This window comes from Somniosus microcephalus, chromosome 2, assembly GCF_052327205.1.
Source record: "Somniosus microcephalus isolate GS21.2 chromosome 2, FLI_Smic_1.0, whole genome shotgun sequence".
Taxonomy (NCBI): Eukaryota; Metazoa; Chordata; class Chondrichthyes; order Squaliformes; family Somniosidae; genus Somniosus; species Somniosus microcephalus.
In genome coordinates, this window is record NC_140988.1 from 275,108,455 (window position 1) to 275,126,881 (window position 18,427).

Here is an 18,427-nt window from a genome sequence, read left to right on the forward strand (position 1 = left end):
GTCACTGCATGTAACAGAAAGGGACAAGTATCCTGGGAGCCTGGAGGAGGCAGTTTGATTCCCTGTGCAGATGGCCTGAAATGATTCAGAGTAGCAGTTGTGGCACAGAAGCATTATAACTTTGACCAACAACATATCATTTTTTTTAATGGAAAATTTACGTTATGGTGTACTACTGCAGCAGAAAACATGACAATATGCAATATTCACATTTCTGACAGGAATTTCAATTTAACCTAAATATATTTCTACCAGACTATTATACATTTTTAATATTCTTAAGTTGAATAGTTACTGAGGTAAATTTAAATATTTACCCTCCCAATAATCTTTTTGTCCTTTGACTAACATCTGTACACACTAAATATGTATTAGGCATCATTTTACATGTTTAGATACAGTCACTATAGAACCCTTGGCTCAGATTTTGCAGTCCAAATAATGGTGAGGCTAATGGTGCTCATCGTTACTTAAGCGTAAATGGTACAGCAACCTTAGGCAAGGAGCAGATGCCTGGTTAAATGCCAATACCTATAAGTCGCTGTCTGAGTTGCGCCGTTCCCCCGTTAGCTTTGAGAAAATGGCATCATGCTGCCTGCCTCACCATTGGAATGTATTGAATGGCGTGAAGTTGCTGTGTTTGCGTGGTGGATACGAACAAAACTCGCCACAGAAAGTTAAGTTTTGTCATTATAGGCACAAGTACCCGTTTAACGACATGATAACTGTTAATTACTGCCAGTCAACCTCTCTGGCAGTGAAAATTAACAATTACAAATGTGGAGTCTCATTTCTTCAGGTATTAATTGTCATTGGAGAGTTAAAAGTCATCAAATTTAATTTTTTTTTAGTTTTCCTTTCTGTCTCTTTTTTTCTCTCTCTCTTAATCCAGTCTTTCTCTCTGCTCCTTTATTTCTCTTTCTATACCTGATTTGACATTGAATTCACCCACTCTAATTTCCTTCTCCATCATTCCTCTGTTTATTTCACAATCCTTCAATCTGATTGGTTAAGGAGATACACAGTTGCTTGTCCTGTTCACTCAGGTCCCAGATGCCCGGTTTCCCTTGTTGTGATGTTATCAGTTCGCACTTTCAGCAACTTGCTACGCAAAAAATTTAAAAGCCTAAATGTGCACGGGCAAGTGTAACAAACAGCAAATGGCATCCGATGCCCTGCTGCAGCAAAATCTGGGCCCATGATTTCTGCTCCTTGACAATGAATGGGTGATTTATTTCATCCCATATACATGGCAACAGTCTAAACACCAGAAAACTTATGAACAGGTGGCAGGATATCTGACAGGAGAGCTATAACTTCCTGTGATGTCATTGACAAAGCTGCAGGTTTGTTACAAAAAGCTCTTCTGAGTTGACTGAAGCACTGAAGCATTCCGTATGTATAAAGTTCAGTAATTTACGGAAAATGATGGCCGCAGTAAAAACAAATCTTTTCTTTCATATTTTTATTGGGATAAATCTGCTGCTATAATCAGAATTCCAGGCATTGAATCTGCTCTCTAAATTCAGTTAAACCATTTATTTTAACAAAATGCTGAAGAATTTCTGAGATCGGACCAAGAACTCAGAATAAGATGTGAAAAATCAAAATGCATCTGAGGTCTGCAACAAGGTCAGATGCACTGAGTGTGTAATGAGTGGGAGGCTGTGCTGCAGCCATTATCTTCCCTCTGACAGGAGGGCAGCTCACTGACCTGGCACGCTAACAAATGGAGAGGAAAACTCTGGGGCAAGATGTAAATTCCCGCTTTGGTCCCTCATGAATACAGTGTCTCCGGGATGCGGTTTGATGACCTATAAAATAAGGTTACTCTTGTACCGAATGACAGTGAGAGTTGAGCTTCAATTAGCTGACTGGGTGGGTAAAAAGAAGAACGATGATTACAGATTAATATAAAACTCTAGGCAGGGCAAAATATGACTTTCAAATGGACTTATGCAATGACTCTGGATGGCAACTCTGAAGTATTCAATTATGTATATGATGACACACATTTGTCTGTGAAACACATTTTGTGCTGTATGTTTTAAAGTGAATACTTTAAACCAAACCTGAATGAATCAGTGGATCCATTAAATAAGAATAGTCAGAAAATGACCAGCAGAACAGGATTCTGTTTACCTGTCTTTTTATTTTGCTAATAGTGAAGTATCTTTGTGCCTATAATTTAAATACCAGCTGCAATAACTCATCAAAATAAATGGCATTTGCTTCAGTATCTCAGATCAATTCAGTATTAGTAACTTCAGAATTAAATTAATTGAATATGCTTTTATTGAGAAATGTCAGTCAATGGACTCTGGACAGGGTTTAATTGCACAAACTGAGCAAACAATATTTACATCAAATGCGCGATCACAGTTCTCCCACAGAATTTTTTTGTATACGTTCATGGAATGTGGGCATCGCTGGCAAGGCCAGCATTTATTGCCCATCCCTAATTGCCCTTGAGAAGGTGATGGTAAGCCACCTTCTTAAACCACTGCAGTCCGTGTGGTGAAGGTACTCCCACAGTGCTGTTAGGCAGGGAGTTCCAGGATTTTGACCCAGCGACGATGAAGGATCGACGATATATTTCCAAGTCAGGATGGTGTGTAACTTGGAGTGGAACTTGAAGGTGATGGCGTTCCCATGCGCCTGCTGCCCTTGTCCTTCTAGGTGGTAGAGGTCGCGGGTTTGGGAGGTGCTGCCAAAGAAGCCTTGGCGAGTTGCTGCAGTGCATCTTGTAGATGGTACACACTGCAGCCACGGTACAATGGTGGTGGAGGTAGTGAATGTTTAAGGTGTTGGATGGGGTGCCTATCAAGCGGGCTGCTTTGCCCTGTATGGTGTTGAGCTTCTTGAGTGTAATTGGAGCTGCACTCATCCAGGCAAGTGGAAAGTATTCCATCACACCCCTGACTTGTGCCTTGTAGATGGTGGAAAGGCTTTGGGGAGTAAGGAGGCGAGACACTCACCACAGAATACCCAGCCTCTGACCTGCTCTTGTAGCCACAGTATTTTTGTGTCTGGTCCAGTTAAGTTTGACCCCCAGGATGTTGATGGTGGGGGATTTGGCGATGGTAATATCAAGGGGCGGTGGTTGGACTCTCGCTTGTTGTAGATAGTCATTGCCTGGCATTTGTGTGGTGCGAATGTTACTTGCCACTTATCAGCCCAAGCCTGAATGTCATCCAAGTCTTTCTGCATGCAGGCACGGACTGCATCATTATCTGTGGGGTTGCGAATGGAACTGAATACTACAATCATCAGCGAACATCCCCATTTCTGACCTTATGATGGAGGGAAGGTCATTCATGAAGCAGCTGAAGATGGTTGAGCCTAGGACACTGCTCGGAGGAACTCCTGCAGTGATGTCCTCAGGCTGAGATGATTGACCTCCAACAACCACAGCCATCTTCCTTTGTGCTAGGTATGACTCCAGCCAGTGGAGAGTTTCCCCCCCGATTCCCATTTACTTCAATTTTACTAGGGTTTCTTGATGCCACATTCGGTCAAATGCTGCTTTGATGACAAGGGCAGTCACTCTCACCTCACCTCTGGAATTCAGCTCTTTTGTCCATGTTTGGACCAAGATTGTAATGAGGTCTGGAGCCGAGTGGGCCTGGTGGAACCCAAACTGGGCATCGGTGAGAAGGTTGTTGGTAAGTAAGTGCTGCTTGATAGCACTGTCGATGACACCTTCCATCACTTTGCTGATGATTGAGAGTAGACTGATGGGGTGGTAATTGGCTGGATTGGATTGTCCTGCTTTTTGTGGACAGGACATACCTGGGCAGTTTTCCACATTGTTGGGTGGATGCCAGTCTTGTAGATGTACTGGAACAGCTGGGCTAGAGGCGTGGCTAGTTCTGGAGCACAAGTCTTCAGCACGACAGCCGGGATGTTGTCGGGGCCCATGGCCTTTGCTGTATCCAGTGCACTCAGCCGTTTCTTGATATCACGTGGAGTGAATCGAATTGGCTGAAGACTGGCTTCTGTGATAGTGGGGACCTCAGGAGGAGGCTGATATGGATCATCCACTCAGCACTTCTGGCTAAAGATGGTTGCAAATGCTTCAGCCTTGTCTTTTGCACTCGCATGCTGGGCTCCGCCTTCATTGAGAATGGGGATATTCATAGAGCCTCCTCCTCCCGTTAGTTGTTTAATTGTCCACTGCCATTCATGACTGGATGTGGCAGGACTGCAGAGCTTTGATCTGATCCGTTGATTGTGGGCTCACTTAGCTCTGTCTATAGTATTCTGCTTCCGCTGTTTAGCATGCATATAGTCCTGTGTTGCAGCTTCCCCAGGTTGGCACCTCATTTTTAGTTACACCTGGTGCTGCTCCTGGCATGCTCTTCTGCACTCCTCATTGAACCAGGGTTGGTCCCCTGACTTGATGGTAATGGTAGAGTGAGGGATATGCCGGGCATGATATTACAGATTGTGGTGGAATACAATTCTGATTCTGCTGATGGCTCACAGTGCCTCATGGATGCCCAGTTTTGAGCTGCTAGATCTGTTCTGAATCTATCCTATTTTGCATGGTGGCAGTGCCACACAAAATGATGGAGGATGTCTCAATGTGAAGACGGGACTTTGTCTCCATAAGGACTGTGCGGTGGTCACTGCTACCAATGCTATCATGGACAGGTAGATTGGTGAGGACGAGGTCAAGCAGGTTTTTCCCTCGTATTTGTTCTCTCACCACCTGCCGCAGGCCCAGTCTGGCAGCTTTGTCCTTCAGGACTTGGTCAGTTTGGTCAGTAGTGGTGCTACCGAGCCACTCTTGGTGATGGACATTGAAGTCCCCCACCCAGAGTAAATTCTGTGCCCTTGCTACTCTCAGTGCTTCTTCCAAGTGGTGTTCAACATGGAGGAGCACTGATTCATCAGCTGAGGGAGGGCGGTGGTGGTAATCAACAAGATGTTTCCTTCCGACCAAAAAGTAAATACGCCTATGAGAGTCCCCTAATGATAAGCTTTCTTTTGATATAACATATGTGCAGGTACGCTCTATAACTTTTGATTGTATAGCCGGATGGTGATGGAGGCATCTGGGACATTGGCTAAAAGGTATGATTCTGTGAGTATGGCTATGTTAGGCTGTTGCTTGATTAGTCTGTGGGACAGCTTTCCCAATTTTGGCACAAGTCCCCAGATGTTAGTGAGGTGGACTTTGCAGGGTCGATTGGGCTGGGTGTGGTGTTTTCGTGTCCAAAGCTGGTTCCTCGTTCAATGCTGGGTGGTTCGGATGGTTTTATTCTTCTTATTGCTTTTTGTAGCGGTTTGTTACAACTGAGTGGCTGGCTAGGCTATTTCAGAGGGCAGTTAAAAGTCTAGAGTCACATATGAGCCAGACTGGGTAAGGACAGCAGATTTCCTTCCCTGAAGGATATCAGTAAACCAGATGGGGTTTTATGACAATCCAATAGTTTCATGCTCACCATAGCCACTATGCTACCATTCCTGTCCCACAATATATTGGGTATGGTAGTATAGTGGTTACGTTACTGTACTAGTAATCCAGTAGCTTGGACTAATAATCTGGTTAGATGTGAGTTCACAGTTCCCACCACAGCAGTTTGTGACTTTGACTTCAGTTAGTTAAATATATCTGGAATAAAAGAAAGCTAGTGTCAGTAATGTTGATCCACGAAGCTATTAGATTGTTGTAAAAACCCCACTGGGGTTCACTAATGTCCTTCAGGGAAGGAAACCTGCCATCCTTACCCAGTCTGGCTCATATGTGACTCTAGACTCTGAAATGGCCTAGCAAGCTGCTCAGTTGTGTATCAAATCACTGCAAAAAAGTTACCACATGGACTGCAATGTTTCAAGAAGATGGTTCACCACCACATAAGGGCAATTAAAAGATGGCCAATAAATACTGGCCTTGCCTGTGCATCTATATATATAATTAATAAGTATGTCTCTCTGTCTGTCTCTCTGTCTCTCTGTCTGTCTCTCTGTCTGTCTCTCTGTCTGTCCGGCTATACAATCAAAAGTTATAGAGCGTACCTACACATATGTTAGATCAAAAGAAAGCTTATCATTAGGGGACTCTCATAGGCATATTTACTTTTTGGTTGGACAAAAATTGGGCTGACGGTATCCAGAAAACGTTCAAAATTCCGCTCATTATCCGCTCATTAGCATCGAGTGACGTGAAGGTTGACCAATCGTACAGTCGAGCGACCCAACGGTCGACCAATCGCTGCGTCACGGGGGCGGGTTCATTGCGTGTGCGGGCGGGCCATCCTAGAGTCGAGTGACGTGACGATTGACCAATCCTACAGTTCAGTGACCTGATGGTTGACCAATCGGTGCGTGTGTGGGCAGGCCTTATGCTTCTGAGTTGAGGTGAGTGGCCGCCATCTTGATTCCAAACTCTTCATTTCTTTTTCCCACTTTCTGCGTGTTTCTTTTCAAATCTAGATTTCCAGTAAAAGAAAAGTTGCTTTTAAAACACAATGGCCTAGAAATTCAGTTGGTTGCGCCAGCCGGTAGCGCCTTAGGAGGAGGAGATGTTGGGCGCTAGGCGGCTAGCGGCCGGGCGCAGCGCGATCTGCGCCTCTCCCCAACTTCACTCACGATTTAGCGGCGGCGCAAAGTCTTTGCGCGCGCTCAGCTGCGCGCACAGATCCTGACGTCATTTCCTCGTGCAACGCCCTTTGTGCGCCCCAAACCGGAAATTCAGTCGCGACGCCCCATTGTGCGCCTGGCGCCCCTAGCGACTGGTAGAGTGGAACGGTGCTCAGTCGATGCGGGGCGCGGGGGGCGCAAATTAAAGGGCATTCCTCCTGCACTATAAAAGGCTGCCATTTCGCAGCACTCCTTCTTGAGAGACGGATCTTTGCAGAGAGACCAAGGTAGAGAGCTTTCTGCTTTGGCTCAACACTCGGACAGGTACTTGTGGCTTCAGGCCACAGCTTTCCACTTGTCTTTGCCTTCATTGACATATCATTGTTTGCTAACATATTATGGGGGCTGCAATGGGTGCAAACGCTGGCCTTCTCCGTTGCATCCAAAGGGCTCACAGACGCCGTGAGAGAGTGGCAGTCCTGGCTAGACGGAGAGGGGGCAACAGGCGTCGGGAACAGAGGCCTTACCCACCCAGGGTATACCGCCAGCAGTTCTCCTATCTCAACATGTCTGACGAGCAGTGTGTTCGGAGGCTGCGATTCCGAAGGGAGGTGGCCACAGAGATCTGCCACCTGCTTGGCGGTGATCTGCAGCCACATCTGAGGAGCAGGACGTCTCTGTCGGTGGCAGTGAAGGTGACGGTGGCTCTCAACTTCTATGCCACCGGCTCCTTCCAATCCGCTACTGGGGACATTTCCAACATCTCCCAGTTCGCCGTGCATTGCTGCATCCGCCAGGTGACCAATGCCCTTTTCAAAAGGAGACGTCAGTTCATCTCCTTCTCCATGGCCCTTGCCAAACAGCAACAGCGTGCAATGGGCTTTGCAGCATTCGCGGGCTTCCCCATGGTGCAGGGCGCCATTGACTGCACGCATGTGGCTTTGCGGGCACCTCTGGAGAATTCCGAGGATTACCGCAACCGGAAGGGCTACCATTCGCTCAACGTCCAGCTGGTGTGTGACCACAGGCAGCTCATCCTAGCTGTCAATGCCCGCTTTCCAGGCAGCAGCCACGATGCCTTCATCCTGCGCCAGACTTCGGTGGCAGACATGTTCCAGGCCCAGCCTCACCCACGAGGATGGCTTCTCGGGGACAAAGGCTATCCTTTGTGTACCTGGCTGATGACCCCGCTCCGTTCGCCCAGCACCCCTGCTGAAGAGGGATACAACGATAGCCATCAAGCGACCAGGAACATCATTGAACAAACAATCGGCGTCCTGAAGCAACGGTTCCGCTGTCTGGATCGTTCCGGTGGAGCCCTACAATATTCGCCGGAGCGAGTCTCCCAATTCGTGGTCGTTTGCTGCATGCTGCACAACCTGGCTATCCGCAGGACTCAGCCACTGCCACCAGAGATTGGAGGACCACCTGAGGAGGAGGAGGAGGAGGAGGAGGAGGAGGAGGACCAGCACAGGAGGGAGGCAGAAAGTGCAAGGGCCGCCCGTCGCCGGCTTATTGAACGTCGGTTCTAGGCCCCCTCTCAGGGAATGGCTTGTGCCAATGTCAGCAGATGAATGTAGCCGCTCCACAAGCCCTCAGCCGAGCAGGGCAACCAGGACTTGACAAAAAAACCATGCACAGTGCAATTTAAGAACATTAATTTATTGCAAACCTCTGTCCTTCCCACATTACAACCTCATGTGGAGAAGCCCCCTCCAAAAACACAAAACTAACAGTCTCGGCCTTACAAAAACTAAAAAAGACACCAGTCTCGGCCTTACAAAAACAAAGAAAGACACCAGTCTCGGCCTTACAAAAACACAACTACACCAGTCTCGGCCTTTCAACAACCACAAAGCATTTGTGCAGACCTTCTACTTTTTGCCCTGCGAGGGCGATGCCTTTCGCATCCTTGCCTGGCCCCTGCCCGCCCTGCAGCTCCTCCTCAATGGGAGCCCAGTGGCTGCAGCAAGGCTGGGGGAAGGCTGCTGAGGGTCAGATGGCGAGACGGCAGATGCCCTTGGGGGTCGGCCTGCACCAGCTCTGGCCCTGGAGGGGCCGGCTGCTGACTGCTCCAACTCTGCTTGGGCAGCAGCAGTCTGTCCAGCGGCTCGTGGCAGCTGCAATGGCGGAGTGGCAGTGTCGGCTGCAGGAATGGTGCCAACCTGACAGATCGCAGGTGCTCCCTGGTCGCCTGATACATTGGCACTCGCACGGGCCAGCACTGCAGCATGCGCAGCAAACAGCTGAAGAACAGACTGCTGGGCTGCTGCTGCGCGGCGAGTGCCCTGGCGATGCCTGGCTGATCCAGCGAGGGTGGCAGCAGTTAGTGCCCGTGTGGCCCTGGTCTATGTCCGCATGACAACAACCAGTGAATGGACGGCATGACTGAGCACTTGGCTCGAAGCCGCCTGTGCTGCCGCGAAGTCCTGCAGACTCCTGGCCTGTGCTGCACTGAATTGATCCAGACTCCTGGCCTGTGCTGCTCCAAATTGCTGCACACTCCTTGACAAAGACTCAATGGAGTCAGGCATCCTTGCCACTGCAGCCATGAGCTCATTGTGCCTGCGCTCAGCCTGGACGGCCATTTCCTCCAGGAGCCGCACCTCCTCTGCGCTCACCGTCGCAGGACTGGAGGCCGCACTCACCCTCTGGGGAGAAGTCTGCCGAGCTTCCCCACCCCTCCCGCGTTGCTGCAGCCCGCTGGGCCCCGGAGCTTCACTCTCCTCCGACCCTTCCCCCCGGCTCCCCTCTAGGGAAGACGTGTCCCCTTCCTCGCCATGGGCTGGCACGGCTGAGGGTGGCACTGATGGGTTGGCTTCCTCTTCCTCCTCCTCTAATTCGGAAGCACTGACAGTGGCAGCTTGAGGGCCCGCCTCCTCACCTGGCGATTCACCATCTGAAAGCAGGAAGGCACAAGAGTAGCTTTAGAGTGAGGACAGGGCGGCAGCGAGGGAGGCATGAGTGGTGCCATTCACTGCATTGGTCGGACAGTGGCAAAGGATGCTGATCTGAGGCGCAAGTGGAACGAGAGAGGTCAAAAAGGTGATGCCCTTACCATTGGTGCCCAGAACAGGGTCGGCATCTCCACTGGCGACGGGGCCAATCAGCCGGCCTGCCATAATGCGCTCCACACGCTGGTCGAGGTCGGAGAGCTCTTTGACGTCAGGACGGCCTCCCCCGGTCTCACTTCGTTTCCGCCGGTTGTGCGCCACCTTGGCCTGCAAGAGAAAGGACGGCCTCTAAGTACAGTGTGAAGCCCTGATCTTGTCTGCAATGCCTCCCATGGTCGAATAGCTTGTACAGTGTGTAAAGTGCTGAATGTGCAAATGATTTTCATGACAGTCCCATAGCTGCTGGATGAGGGCTGGCCATTAGGGCTTTGCCCATAAAGTGAGGTGCACATGCAGGGATGAGGAGGACACTGGAAAGGGTACTCACACTGACAACCCGAGTGAGGTCGTTGAACTTTTTCCGGCATTGCACAGGAGTCCTGGCAACCACGCTGTTGGAAGACGCCCTGTTTGAGACCTCCCTCCAGGCTTTCCGGTAGGCGCTGGGCAGCGGCCTCTTGCCACCTTCTGGGAACAGAACATGGCGCCTGCGCTCCACTCCGCCAACCAGCACCCTCAGGTCACCGTCGCTGAAGCGCTGCGCTCTCTCCCTGGCCTTCTCCATAGCCCTGGGCATTGTGCAGATGAAGCTGAAGTGGTCAGGCCTAGGTTGAGGGCTGCAGTGCGCAGGGCGTGGCAGGCAAACAAATCCACCCTCCCCCTTTAAGAGCTGACCGGCGCCAGAGTGTCTGCCGTCAATCAACAACTCGCCACACCGGCGCTGCGCCCAGCCGCGGGCTGCCGGCTTAGCGCCTAAAGATAGTCGTGCATCGCCTGTTTTAGCGCAGCAGCAACCTCTTGGGGCGATGTGACTGAATATCGGCGAAGGTGGCGCGACTTTGCGCCGGGCGCAAACTTTAGCGGCCGCCCAACTTTAGCGCCCAAAAGTGGCTATACTGAATTTCTAGGCCAATATGTTTTTAAAAAAAGGTAATTCATTTGTAAATCTTTTCTCTAACCTCTATAATTTTCCTACCTTTCACCATTTTTGCAGGCAGGCCTCGAAGCCTGGGCCTCTGTTGCCCAGCCACGCCCGAGCTACGCACCTCCCGTCCCGCTCAATAAGCGGCCCGTGGTCGCCGCCATCTTTCTAAAGGCTGGCGGCGCGGGACTGAGGCGAGCGTAGCCATCGCCGCCATCTTACATAAGAACATAAGAATATAAGAAATAGGAGCAGGAGTAGGCCAATCGGCCCCTCGAGCCTGCTCCGCCATTCAATAAGATCATGGCTGATCTGATCCTAACCGCCAATCTACTATCACAGAACCATCTCCTGAATCTAACAGAATTAGACACACGAAATAGGAGCAGGATCAGGCTACACGGCCCCTGGGCCCGCTCTGCTACCCACAGGGCCATGTACGATCCGAACCTAGACTCATGTCCAAATTCCTGCCCGCTCCCCGTACAAGGGGTGGGGCGGGAGTCAGCACGCGTGTCAACGTCGGCCCGGAGCGCGAGCGAATCGGCGGTCTTGAAGCCGGCTCGGGCGGGGGGCGGAGCTCGGGAGGGCGGGAAGGGGGGGGAAGGGTTACCCCGGCAACCGGGCCCGGCCCTCTCTCACAGCCTCAAGCCGGCTCACGCCCGTTCCCGGGGCTTGACTCCATTTGCGGCCGCGGGCCACTCACCCTCTCTCTCTCCTTCCCTCTGTCTCTCTCTCCTCCCCCCTCCCCTCTCCCCCGTCTCCTCTCCCCCTTCCTCCCTCCCTCCCCCCTCCCCCCTCTCCCCTCTCCTCCCCTCCCCCCTCTCCCCTCTCCCGCCCTCCCCCCTCCCCTCTCCTCTCTCCCCCTCTCTCTCCCCCCGCCTCACCCTCTCAATTCAATTCAATTTAATTCAAATCGCTTTATTGGCATGACAAGGTACATCTTATGTTGCCAAAGCATCGAAAAACATTCATGGTTGTGCACAAAAATACAGATCTATCCTTACAGTGTATAAACAGATATATCCCTGAGTGTATAAATATACATTCATATAATTTGTATATACTCTTTTCTTATATTTAGTGGTTGTCCTTCTGTTTATGGCAAGCTGTAACATAGTGTGCCGCTAATGTTACACAATTTCTCTCTTCCCCTAGTAGGTATGGGAGTTTTTGGTCGTCATTCAGATTTCTGAATTCCGGGCATATTTTTGTGAATTTTGGGTAGAAATTCTCCTTTATGCCCTGATATTTTCTACAAGCTGTGAGGAAGTGCATCTCTGTCTCCACCACTCCCTGACTGCAGTGAGAGCATATCCTGTCCTCTCTTGGTAGCCGGGTCTGCCTGTGTCTACCTTTTTTGATCGCCAGGCTATGTTCACTAAGTCTGTACATTGTCAAGGTTTTTCTCAGTTTGCTATCCTTTACCATGGTCAGGTAATCAGCCATGTTGTGTTGTCTGTTTAGGGCCAAGTAGCAATTGAGTTTGCTTTGGGTTTTTGTTGTTTCTGCCCAATATGACAGATATTTTTCCTTTTGCTTAGCGACGATTGTGTTGGGTCGAATTATTTGTGTTACCCTGTCACTGTCCTGGGGCTGGTTATTGAGAGTAGTGTTAGTAGTTACTTCACTGAGTCCCAAGACTAGTTGACTGAGGGTATTCTTCTTTATGGTCCTCTCTTGGCATTTCAGGGCTTCGTAATGATAGCATTGGGGGTTGCTCATTTCTAGGTGTTTCCAAAATTTGGTGGCTCTTTTTTGGATAGTGATTATTAATGGATATTGGCCTAGTTCTGCCCTGCATGCATTGTTTATGGTTTTCCTTTGAGTCCGGAGGATACTTTTACAGAATTCTGCATGTAGGATCTCAATTGGGTGTTTGTCCCATTTTGCAAATTCTCTCTCCCCCTCTCTCTCCCCCCTGCCTCACCCTCTCTCTCTCTCCCTCTCTCTCTGCCCCCTCCCTGCCCTTCTCTCTCTCCCCCCTCCCTCCCCCTCTCTCTCTCCCCCCTCCCTCGCCCTCTCTCTCTCCCCCTCTCTCCCTGCCCCCTCCCTCCCCCTCTCTCCCCCTCTCTCTCTGCCCCCTCCCTCCCCCTCTCTCCCCACCCCCTCCCTCCCCCTCTCTCCCCGCCCCCTCACTCCCCGCCCCCTCCCTCCCCCTCTCTCCCCCGCTCTCTCTCCCCCTCTCTCTGCCCCCTCCCTCCCTCCCTCCCCCCTCCCTCCCTCCCTTCCTCCCCATCCCCCCCTCCCCTCCCTCCCCTCCCTCTCTCTCTCTGCCCACTCCCTCCCCCTCTCTCTCTCTCCCCAGTCTCTCTCTCTCTCTCTCCCCCAGTCTCTTTCTCTCTCTCTCCCCCCAGTCTCTCTCTCTCTCTCCCCCAGTCTCTCTCTCTCTCTCTCCCCCAGTCTCTCTCTCTCTCTCCCCCAGTCTCTCTCTCTCTCTCTCCCCCAGTCTCTCTCCCTCTCTCTTCCCCAGTCTCTCTCTCTCTCTCCCCCAGTTTCTCTCTCTCTCTCTCCCCCCAGTCTCTCTCTCTCTCTCTTCCCCCAGTCGCTCTCTCTCTTCCCCCAGTCGCTCTCTCTCTTCCCCCCAGTCGCTCTCTCTCTTCCCACCAGTCGCTCTCTCTCTTCCCCCCAGTTGTTCTCTCTCTTCCCCCCAGTCACTCTCTCTCTTCCCCCCAGTCGCTCTCTCTCTTCCCCCCAGTTGCTCTCTCCCTTCCCCCAGTCACTCTCTCTCTTCCCCCCAGTCGCTCTCTCTCTCCCCATCTCTCGCTCTCTCTCTCTCCCCAGTCTCTCTCTCTCTCGCCCAGTCTCTCTCTCTCTCTCTCCCCCCAGTCTCTCTCTCTCCCCCAGTCTCTCTCTCTCTCTCTCCCCAGTCTCTCTTTCTCTCTCTCCCCCAGTCTCTCTCTCTCTCCCCCAGTCTCTCTCTCTCTCTCTCCCCTGTCTCTCTCTCTCTCTCCCCCCAGTCTCTCTCTCTCTCCTCTCCCCCCAGTCTCTCTCTCTCTTCCCCCCAGTCGCTCTCTCTCTTCCCCCCAGTCGCTCTCTCTCTTCCCCCCAGTCGCTCGCTCTCTTCCCCCCAGTCGCTCTCACTCTTCCGCCCAGTCACTCTCTCTCTTCCCCCCAGTCGCTCTCTCTCTTCCCCCCAGTCGCTCTCTCTCTTCCCACAGTCGCTCTCTCTCTTCCCCCCAGTCGCTCTCTCTCTTCCCCCCGTCGCTCTCTCTCTTCCCCCAGTTGTTCTCTCTCTTCCACCCAGTCACTCTCTCTCTTCCCACAGTCGCTCTCTCTCTTCCCCCCAGTCGCTCTCTCTCTTCCCCCCGTCGCTCTCTCTCTTCCCCCCAGTCGCTCTCTCTCTTCCCCCCAGTCGCTCTCTCTCTTCCCCCCAGTCGCTCTCTCTCTGCCCCCCAGTCGCTCTCTCTCTTCCCCCCAGTCGCTCTCTCTCTTCCACGCAGTCGCTCTCTCTCTTCCCCCCAGTCGCTCTCTCTCTCTCTTCCAACAACAACATGCCCTCAAAAAAGCCTCGGCACCGCCGGGCACTCCAGCTAGTAAATAAATAAATAGAGACCACTGCAGCATTATGTGGATTTCCTGGTCTGGCATTTGTCCATTTTCAGCTATTCCTTTACATTATTGTTCAGCTGATGACATTTCCACTGTCGACTCCCCCCAATAGATATTAACAAAGATAGTTTGATCAATACTGAAGCTGTATTAATAGCAATAGATAACAGATGCATAATGGGTCTCAATGAGGAATGACTCTAACTCAGGAACTTTTTAACAGATGTTGGCTGCCTCTCCTGTGAGGTTTATTTGTCAGTAAAACACTGAGCCCAAACCTTGTCTGTTTTACGTGACACATAACTGTTGTATTTTAAAGCATAATTAAATCATTGTTTAAGCTTTCTCCCACATTACAGGTGTTGTTTGTTGTGCAGAGTCAGCTGATATGATTTAGGTATCCAGGCCTCCACTTGAGTTAAACCTTTGCAGTGTTTGGATTACAGAGCGGAGAATCAGAGAAGGGAGGGGATCGAACCAAGAAGATCAAAGTGCAATAAATAAAGAAGCTAGGATATGTAAAGTATTTGTATACCCAATTAATTGCAGTGCAAAAGCAATATAAATACCATGAGTGACAGGTCAAGAGAGACAAGGACAAGGGCAAGAGAAATGGAAGACAGAAGAAAGGTAAGAATGTAAGACAAAGTACAAAAAAGTACAGAAATATCAACAGCGATACAAAGTAAGGGAAGTTGAAAGTGACAGTGCAGTTAGACTGCGGATTTGTGATGTGTACTTATAGCAATAAACGCATAGAACTGTGCTCACTAGCAATCCTAGCTGAATTTTAGTGTTAGCAGACAGCCGAGACGATAGTTAACATTAAAAAGGTGACATGGAGAATCTTAAGATTAAAAAGTTCTCGAGCTGCTGGATTACTTGAAAACGTTTTAAACTTCATTTTGTATTGGTTCTGGTTATAGAGCAGTGAAAGTGAAACCAAAGTGATGTGAGATTATCTCCTCAAGGTGATTTCACACTGCTTGCTTAAATGCAGTTTGGGAAGCTTTGTGTCAGAAATCATACTGGATGATTTATCCCAACATAATGATGAAATGTTTCACATTAATGCAAAATATGTATTATATAACTGACATATGAGACAGCAAATATAAACCACACAGAAGGAGCCCCAGTACGGGAGAGAGGGAGCAAAGTATAGCTGCTGAGGAAAGCTAAAAAAACAATGCAACCGGACTGTATGAAATGCATTTTATAAAACTGATGATGCAGTGAGATGAGGGGTGGCGTGGAGAATGATAAAATGTGCTACATTATAGAAATTTGCAGGGTGAGCTGTGAGAGTCAAAATAGTTCAAAAATACAAAACAATCGCTTTTCAGACCACATATTTGTTTAAGATTGCATTTTCTTAAAAGTTACCCTTTACAGTCAGTGTTTCTCCCAAAACCTCTGCGCTCATATCAAGCAGCTTCTCTAAGCAGACCGAATCTCCTATGAACCAAAACCTGCATGCTGTGTCTAACGTCGCGTGCTAAGAGTTATAATTTAAATGTTATTTCTCTCTTTCTCCTTTTATTTCCAAACTTACACTCTGTGGTTTATAGTTTCTAAGCTCTGAGGTGCAGCGGGGGCTGCTGGTAGCCAATTTTTTTTTTAACTTAATTTAAAGGAAGTAAAGGGTAAGTCATATCAGGACAGCTCAGCCCCATAGTTTGCTCCTCCTTGTAATGATCAGTAACCTGTCATTCTGGAATGGTACACTAGGTGGTGCTGTATGTATATAAGAGTGGGCTACCCAGGATGCTCTAGGCTACCCACAAGGCAGCAGTCAAGATGGAGGCCTCTACAGATACTGTACCTAGTCCACATGTGCTCAATAAAGTGTCTAGCAAAAGCTAGCTGTTCTTAATAAAAACGACTAGTTATTAATGAACATAACATGGTACCAGGATTGGTAAGATCTGCTGAATATTGTGCAATGTGACATGGAGAATTTGAAGCCACCAGAGCGCATGAAACTCACAGGAAATGTTGACTACAATTGGCAGACTTTTAAACAACAATTCGAACTCTACATTGCTGCCATCGGGTATGGTACGAAGCCAGATGCAAGGAAAATAGCGTTGCTGCTCACGGTTGCAGGCCCACAGGCGATAGAGGTATTTAATACATTTGTATTTAATCCAGAGGAGAACAGAGAAAAATTAGACGATGTGCTAAAGAAGTTTGATACACATTGTTCTCCCAAAAAGAATGAAACCTATGAAAGGTACATCTTCCGTTCTCGGACACAGCAGCAAAATGAGACTTTTGATAGCTTTTTGACTGATCTGAAACTGAAAGCACAGACATGTAATTTCTCTGAGCTGAAAGCATCCATGATTCGTGACCAGATTGTGTTTGGTATTCATGATAAAAAAGTCAGGGAACGTCTGTTGAGAGAAACCGAACTAACATTGGAAATTGCTGTGAAAATATGCCAAGCTAGCGAGCTAGCTCAAAAGCATGCCAAGACTTTCAGTGAAATCAATGATGATGTGATTGCAGTAAGTGCTGCTGTCGTTGCTGTGTCCTACAAGTGGAAGAAACATGGGCAGAACAGAAGTGAAAAGCAATCGGAGGAAGGAATTTTTAATTGTAAATGCTGTGGTTACAAACACCAGTTAAAACAATGTCCAGCGTTTGGAACAATGTGCACAAAATGTCATGGAAACAATCACTTTGCCAAACAATGCTTTTCAAAAGTAAAAACTAAGAAAGGGCAACGAGTTAATGTAATTGAGGACACTGATTGAAGTGAGACATGTTTTGTAGGAATGGTGTCATGTGACAATATCAAAAAGGATACAGAAAATGTGCAGCCCTCAGGAATTAACAATGCTGAACATAAAGTTAATGCAGTAAAAGAGGACAAATGGATGATCCCACTGCAGTTAAATGGAGCATTAGTTACATTGAAACTAGACACTGGGGCAAAAGCAAACTTAATCAGTGTGAGTGACATTAACAATATGAAAGAAAAGCCCAAAATAAAGAAAAAGTCAGTACTACTGAAGGACTATAATGGACAGAAAATAGATAGCTTAGGTGTATGCAGACTTAAAGTGACAGTCAAAGACAAAGTGCATCATCTCATGTTTTCTGTTGTGGCTGAAGGACTTGATTCACTACTGGGTGACAAAGCTTCTGAGGACTTAGAACTGGTCAAGAGAGTCTACCGTATAAACTGTGCCATAAGCAGACCAGATGACTTGGTGGATTCTGTAGTGAATAATTTCCAGGATGTGTTCAAAGGATTTGGAGTTCTACCATTCACTTACAAGATCCAGCTAAAAGAGGATGCTTAGCCAGTGGTACATGCTCCACGAAGAGTTCCAGCACCCCTGCGTGACCGGCTCAAGAACGAACTGGACAAAATGACCACACTAGGAGTCATCAGGAAAGTCGAAGAGCCAACAGACTGGGTTAACTCCATGGTATGTGTAATGAAAAAGAACAATGATCTAAGAATATGCATGGTTCCAAAGGACTTAAATGCAAATATAAAACATGAACACTACCAGATTCCCAAGCTAGAAGAAATCACCAGTGAAATGTCAGGTGCCAGATACTTTACAAAGCTTGATGCCTCACAAGGATTTTGGCAACTAAAACTGGGTGAAGAGAGCACCAAATACAGTACCTTCAACACACCATTTGGCAGGTATTGTTTCCTCAGAATGCCTTTCGGGATAATATCTGCATCTGAAATCTTTCATAGAGCGATGGAACACATAATTGAAGGTCTGGAAGGAGTTCGGGTCTATGTTGATGACATCATCATCTGGGGCTCCACACTGAAAGAACACAATGAGAGACTGACTAAAGTGCTACAGAGCATACGCTGGAATGGACTAAAGCTCAACAAAGCCAAGTGTCAGTTTGGCATCCAGGAAGTCACTTTCCTAGGAGATAATCTATCTGGTAAAGGAATAGAGCCAGATATGGAAAAAGTAAACGCCATACTCAAAATGCCCCGACCCACTGACAAAAAAGGAGTGCTACACATCATGGGGATGGTAAACTTCATTGGAAAGTTCATTCCTAACTTGTCAGCCAAGACAGCCTGTCTGCGAGACCTGCTACATAAAACAAATGAGTTCGCATGGACAGAAAGACATGAACAAGAGTGGATAAACCTCAAAACAGTGCTGACAACCACACCTGTACTCACCTTCTTTGACCCAACAAAAAGAATCAAAGTGTCAACGGATGCATCAAAAGATGGCCTAGGTGCAGTCTTGCT